Source organism: Liolophura sinensis, chromosome 7 (assembly GCF_032854445.1).
Source record: "Liolophura sinensis isolate JHLJ2023 chromosome 7, CUHK_Ljap_v2, whole genome shotgun sequence".
In the NCBI taxonomy this organism is placed as follows: domain Eukaryota; kingdom Metazoa; phylum Mollusca; class Polyplacophora; order Chitonida; family Chitonidae; genus Liolophura; species Liolophura sinensis.
In genome coordinates, this window is record NC_088301.1 from 57,395,106 (window position 1) to 57,401,847 (window position 6,742).

Consider the following 6,742-nt stretch of genomic DNA (forward strand, 5'->3'; position numbering starts at 1 on the left):
TGTTTATGACCTTAAATGATTGATGCACATGCCTTACTGCATATGCACTGGAATGGAATGTGTTGTTCTGTGGAAAATTTTTAAATCCTTGCCTCTGTCTTATGTGGAAAGTGTGTTTAATTTTGAACATCACTCAGTATGTGCCTTTACTTTGCAACAACTGTTACACATCAGGTTCTCCTTTGTCAATACATTACATAAGATCATCTTTTACTTGTGAATTTATTGTTTTTCACTGTATGTCATGTTATATAATTGTTTTATATATACAATACACTTGTATCACATACACTGTTTGTTGAGTTGTGAATTGTTTAGGGTATTGTTGTTGGGATGCTAATACACCTATTTTTTATTCCTTTTTTTTTTTTGTTAGAAGGAAAATGTGAGGGCTTGAAAATGTCCATGCAGTTACACTAAGATAGTGCTGTAAGTTCAGTAGATAAATTAGATTTTAGTATTTTTATGTTAGGACCATGGCTTACAGTTCTGCTTGGGAAAGACTTTCAGATTAAGAAATACTGGCATTTCTCCCGCCATTGTCAAAATACCAACATTGCACCTTTTATCCCCAGTATAATGCGTGTCCGTCAATTCCGTCCATTCGTCCTTCTGTCTGGAATCATTCCTTGTGAACACGTCTCCCTAAAGTTTTTATCGGATTGCCTTAGTGGACAGGATGAACAATACACACACGTGTGAATATACGCGTTTGTTCGGCTTATCTTGTACCAATTATATTACAGAGTTATCGCCCTTTGAAGATATGGATCTTGATCAGGATTTCTACGGTGAAATACAAAGTGCTTGTGTCAACTCTCCTTAGGTTTTTAACCAGTTTTCATGAAACTTGACAGATGTGTTGGGAACGACATTATGTCTATGATATAATCTGTGAATCTTCTGAGATATCGACGTGTAAAGGTAGAATTCGTACTTGAATGAAATGAGACCTCCTAAATGAAACTCATGAAGTGGATTTTCCTGAAAGATGGCAGATGTGTTAGGGATAATGTATTGATGTGCTTGAGAATTGGAACTTTTTGACATGGGACGTTGTCAACGCAACTCCCGAAGTTCGTCCTAAAAGCTGTCGCACAGAAAAGCGCTTGATTTACTGCAGGCTATGAGGCTTGGGACATTCACCATCTTACATCTTGTTATACGTGTTTTCCTTTCTAATAAATTTTGTTCATTTTTGTCAAAAGGGATGTAACTTATAATGTACATGCACATGTGTACCTGTACACAGCGCTAAGTTAAAGATGTTCTTCATGCCATGCATTTGTTGTAGGACGTGTCCACATTTGGCAGCTCTAAATTTGTAACTTTTTTGTGCTCCAATGAAGTTGTACTCGGAAAAAGATGGTCAGAGGCAGTGTTTGCAGTAGGCCTATATAGCTGGAGCCACAACCGACGACGCTTGTGTGGTCATGTTAGCAGTCTATCGTTCGCTGAACGACAATATGGTGTTACCGACTACTTAGTAACTTTTTTCTCTGACCCAGAGTTGTGATTTATTTTAATTGCAATCCTGTATGTCCATATAGGGTGACGTCTCATTTCGCCTACTTCTTTTGTTTGAAATTAGAAATTGGAGGTAGGCGAAATGATAATCCCCAAGGTGTGAAGATAACCATTTAATGGGATTAAAACTCCAGGATGTAATCCGATTAAACCTCAGGGACCGTGTGGACAAAAGAATGACCCAAAGATGGACACATAGATCATAGTAAAAAACATATTTCGATATTTCCTCCTCTTTGGAGGGAAACGTCCACCAGCTTGTGGCTGAGAGATTCTCAAATCTGTTAACGTCTGTTTCTCTCTGGATAATGCGGATGAATTCAAAAAGGTTTGGATGTGATTTACCAGCGACTGAATTCATCCTATGATGCCACCCTTCAACGTTGTTGTTCGTTCGGGCAGCCGTTGTATGATGGTGGTTCCACACGTCCCTGCCCCATACACCTTCGACCCAGTTTTCCGTCACATAATCCAAAAATTCAAACATTTATCGGTAGCAGGTGCTTTGCAATTCGCAACTTTACATTTCCATGATTCCCAATCAGATTTTTTTCTGTTCAGATCGGTATCGTAATTATTCCACACAAGAGTTACCCCACCTCTCGTAGTTGGTATGAATTCAAGTTGTGCTTGCACTGCTGCCATGATGTTACTAATGATTGTCTCGACGTCTGCGATCGTATTTATTGTGATAAGTGAGTAAAGTTCTGCCAGTGTCACTCTGATGCAAACGGTATTCACCATCAAGACTTCAGTGAGCATTGCGCTTCTACTAAGTTCACTCAGCCGATGAGTGAGAGACGCTCAGTAGGAACCCATTAGGGGGCGTGCCCCCAACCATCTACAGGATGCCTGTCCGAAAAATCTGAAGTAGGCGAAATGAGACTCATAAAGGTGTGAAGTAGGGCGAAATGAGGCTAAACCGTTTTATAGATGCGCATGCCCCTCCCCCCCCCCCCCCCACCCAACCTCACAATGGCCAGTGGCATGCTGGCCACTCCAGTTTCTTACACCCACAAAGGTGACCGCCATTGGAAAAGTGGAATATTCTTGAATGCCACATTAAAAAAAGAATAAATGTCACAGTCAACACATGCTTCCGCAGAGTGTTGACACGCAGCCTGCTTCGAGGGGGTTGTCTTTATATTCGTCTATCAGTTCATTTAAGAGGATTTCCGCAGAATTCTTTCAACATCATTTGGTGCCATGTGGCATCCCTTCAACAGGACAGAGATTTGATGAGATTAGCAACTACATGCAGTTATTGTATGTTAATCGGCTTATTCCTGTAAGTATACCCCTGGTAACGGAAACTTACACCAGTAAATCTGGCGTGTTAACCCTGCAGAATGAGCAACTTCATTGTTATGCATATGCCGACTTACACCAGCAAATCTGGCGTATTAACCCTGCAGAATGAGCTATTTCATTGGTATGCATATGCTCACTTACACCAGCAATTCTGGCATATTAACCCTACAGAATGAGCTATGCATTGAATCTGGCGTATTAACTTTGCAGAATGAGCAACTTAATTGTCATGCATATGCCGACTTACACTAGCAAATCTGGCGTATTAACACCGCAGAATGAGCTATTTCATTGTCCTGCATATACCGACTTACACCAGCAAATCTGGCGTATTAACCTTACAGAATGAGATACTTCATTGTCCTGCATATGCGCACTTACACCAGCAAATCTGGCGTATTAACCTTTCAGAATGAGCTACTTCATTGTCCTGCATACGCCGACTTACACCAGCAAATCTGGCATATTAACACCGCAGAATGAGCTACTTCATTGTCCTGCATACACCGACTTACTCCCGCAATTCTGCCGTATTAACTTTACAGAATGAGCTACATCATTGTCCCTACATGTGCCGACTTACACCAGAAATTCTGGCGTGTTAACCCTACAGAATGAGATACTTCATTGCCCTGCATATGCCAACTTACTTCAGCAATTCTGGCGTATTAACCTATTTCATTGTCCTGCATATGCCAACTTACTCCAGAAATTCTGGCATATTAACCCTACAGAATGAGCTACTTCATTGTCCTGTATACGCCGACTTACTTCAGCAATTCTGGCGAATTAACCTTACAGAATGAGATACTTCATTGTCCTGCATATGCCGACTTACACCAGCAAATCTGGCGTATTAACCCTGCAGAATGAGCTATTTCATTGTCCTGCATATGCCAACTTACACCAGCAATTCTGGCATATTAACCCTACAGAATGAGCTACTTCATTGTCATGCATATGCCGACTTACACCAGCAAATCTGGCGTATTAACCCCACAGAATGAGCCATTTCATTGTCACGCATATGTGCACTTACACCAGAAATTCTATCATATTAACCCTACAGAATGAGATACTTCATTTTCCTGCATGTACCAAATTACACCAGCAAATCTGGCGTATTAACCCTGCAGAATGAGCTACTTCAATGTCCTGCATATGCCAACTTACACCAGCAAATCTGGCATATTAACCTTTACAGAATAAGATACTTCATTGTCACGCATATGCCAACTTACACCAGCAATTCTGGCATATTAACCCTACAGAATGAGCTACTTCATTGTCCTGCATATGCCAACTTACACCAGCAAATCTGGCGTATTAACCCTACAGAATGAGCTACTTCATTGTCATGCATATGCCAGCTTACACCAGCAAATCTGGCGTGTTAACCCCACAGAATGAGCTACTTCATTGTCCTGCATATGCCAACTTACACCAGCAAATCTGGCGTGTTAACCCCACAGAATGAGCTATTTCATTGTCCTGCATATGCGCACTTACACCAGCAAATCTGGCATATTAACCCTACAGAATGAGCTACTTCATTGTCATGCATATGCCGACGTACACCAGCAAATCTGGCGTATTAACCCCACAGAATGAGCTACATAATTGTCATGTATATGCCAACTTACACCAGAAAATCTGGAGTATTAACCCCTCAGATTGAGCTACTTCATTGTCACACATATGCACCCTTACACCAGCAATTCTGGCATATTAACCCTACAGAATGAGCTATATCATTGTCCTGCATATGCCAACTTACACCAGCAAATCTGGCGTGTTAACCCTGCAGAATGAGCCATTTCATTGTCACGCAAAATTGCACTTACACCAGCAAATCTGGCATGTTAACCCTACAGAATGAGCTACTTCATCGTCCTGCATATGCCGACTTACACCAGCGAATCTGGCGTGTTAACCCTGCAGAATGAGCTAATTCACTGTCACGCATATGCGCACTGACACTAGCAATTCTGGCATGTTAACCCTACAGAATGAGCTACTTCAATGTCCTGCATATGCCGACTTACACCAGCAAATCTGGCGTATTAACCCTGCAGAATGAGCTATTTCATTGGTATGCATATGCTCACTTACACCAGAAATTCTGGCATATTAACCCTACAGAATGACCTATGCATTGAATCTGGCGTATTAACTTTGCAGAATGAGCTATTTCACTGGTATGCATATGCAGACTTACACCAGCAAATCTGGCGTATTAACCTTTCAGAATGAGATACTTCATTGCCCTGCATACGCCGACTTACACCAGCAAACCTGGCGTATTAACCCTACAGAATGAGATACTTCATTGTCCTGCATATGCCGACTTACACCAGCAAATCTGGCATATTAACCCTACAGAATGAGCTACTTCATTGTCCTGCATACGCAGACTTACTCGAGCAATTCTGGCGTATTAACCTTACAGAATGAGCTACTTCATTGTCCTGCATTTGCCAACTTACACCAGCAAATCTGGCGTATTAACCTCACAGAATGAGCTATTTCATTGTCCTGCATATGCCAACTTACTCCAGCAATTCTGGCGTATTAACCCTACAGAATGAGCTACTTCATTGTCACGCATATGCCAACTTACACCAGCAAATCTGGCATATTAACCCTACAGAATGAGCTACTTCATTGTCACGCATATGCCAACTTACACAGCAAATCTGGCGTATTTACCCCGCAGAATGAGCTACTTCAATGTCCTGCATATGCCGACTTACACCAGCAAATCTGGCGTATTAACCCTACAGAATGAGCTACTTCAATGTCCTGCATATGCCGACATACACCAGCAAATCTGGCGTATTAACCCTACAGAATGAGATACTTCATTGTCACGCATATGCGCACTTACACCAGCAAATCTGGCGTATTAACCCCGCAGAATGAGCTATTTCATTGTCATACATATGCCGGCTGTTCCAGAAATAAACGTTAAGAAACGCAGTTTCTCATACACCAGCGTCCATGCACGCCAACTGGGTATAACCGCGAAGTCATACCTGGACTAAGTTATTCCTCCATTATTATGCAACCCTCTTGAAAATAACTAGGGTATGTAGCAAACGTCTTTTCTGTGGATCCATGAATTGGTGAGTCTGATTTGCCTATATCTCCCCAGAGGAGAGTCACGAAACTCAGGATTACGCTGTGTCCACGTGAGACCTGATATCAAATTCGAAAATCAGTTACATTCCTGCCATATGTTTTAGTGACACCCATTTGTTGCATTTGATTTCCCTGCTATACTTACTCCAAACATTTTATGTGTATTAGAAACCAGCCAGATCCGTATATAAGTTTTGCGTAATTAATGACCTCCTGTAATTTCAGTGTTTGTTGGTTCCGGTACAATAATAATAATGAGTAATTATAAATCATGCACAAATAATATCCAAAGAGTGCAAAAAACTACAGCTTTAATATGAAATGGCTTCCGGAAGAGCAGAAAGTTGGTACATTGGTGATTGGTCATGTGAAATCATCTGTAAATGGTTGTCAACACTGCGTATGTTGGCTTCTATGCTTGCAAAATTTTACTTTGCCATGTATTAGATACCAGTAGTTTCTTTTCCCAACCAGCTTATGCTAGCTTTCTCTACGGTCGGACGTGCATGGTAAGATCTGTGCGTCATCACCATCCTTCGGATGGTCGAGCTCTTTTCACGCATCTGTAATACTGGAGCATAGACTGTAATGCATCGTAATAAGGCGACCGTGGGTTTCCCACTGCAGGCTCTATATCCGATATCTTCCCTTCATGATGTTGGTCGACGTCGTACTATATAAGTGAGGCCCAATTCTTTAGTATCACATAGAACACCAGTCAAAGAAACTTAAGGTATGTAAGCCTGCCTGTCCCTTCGTTTTT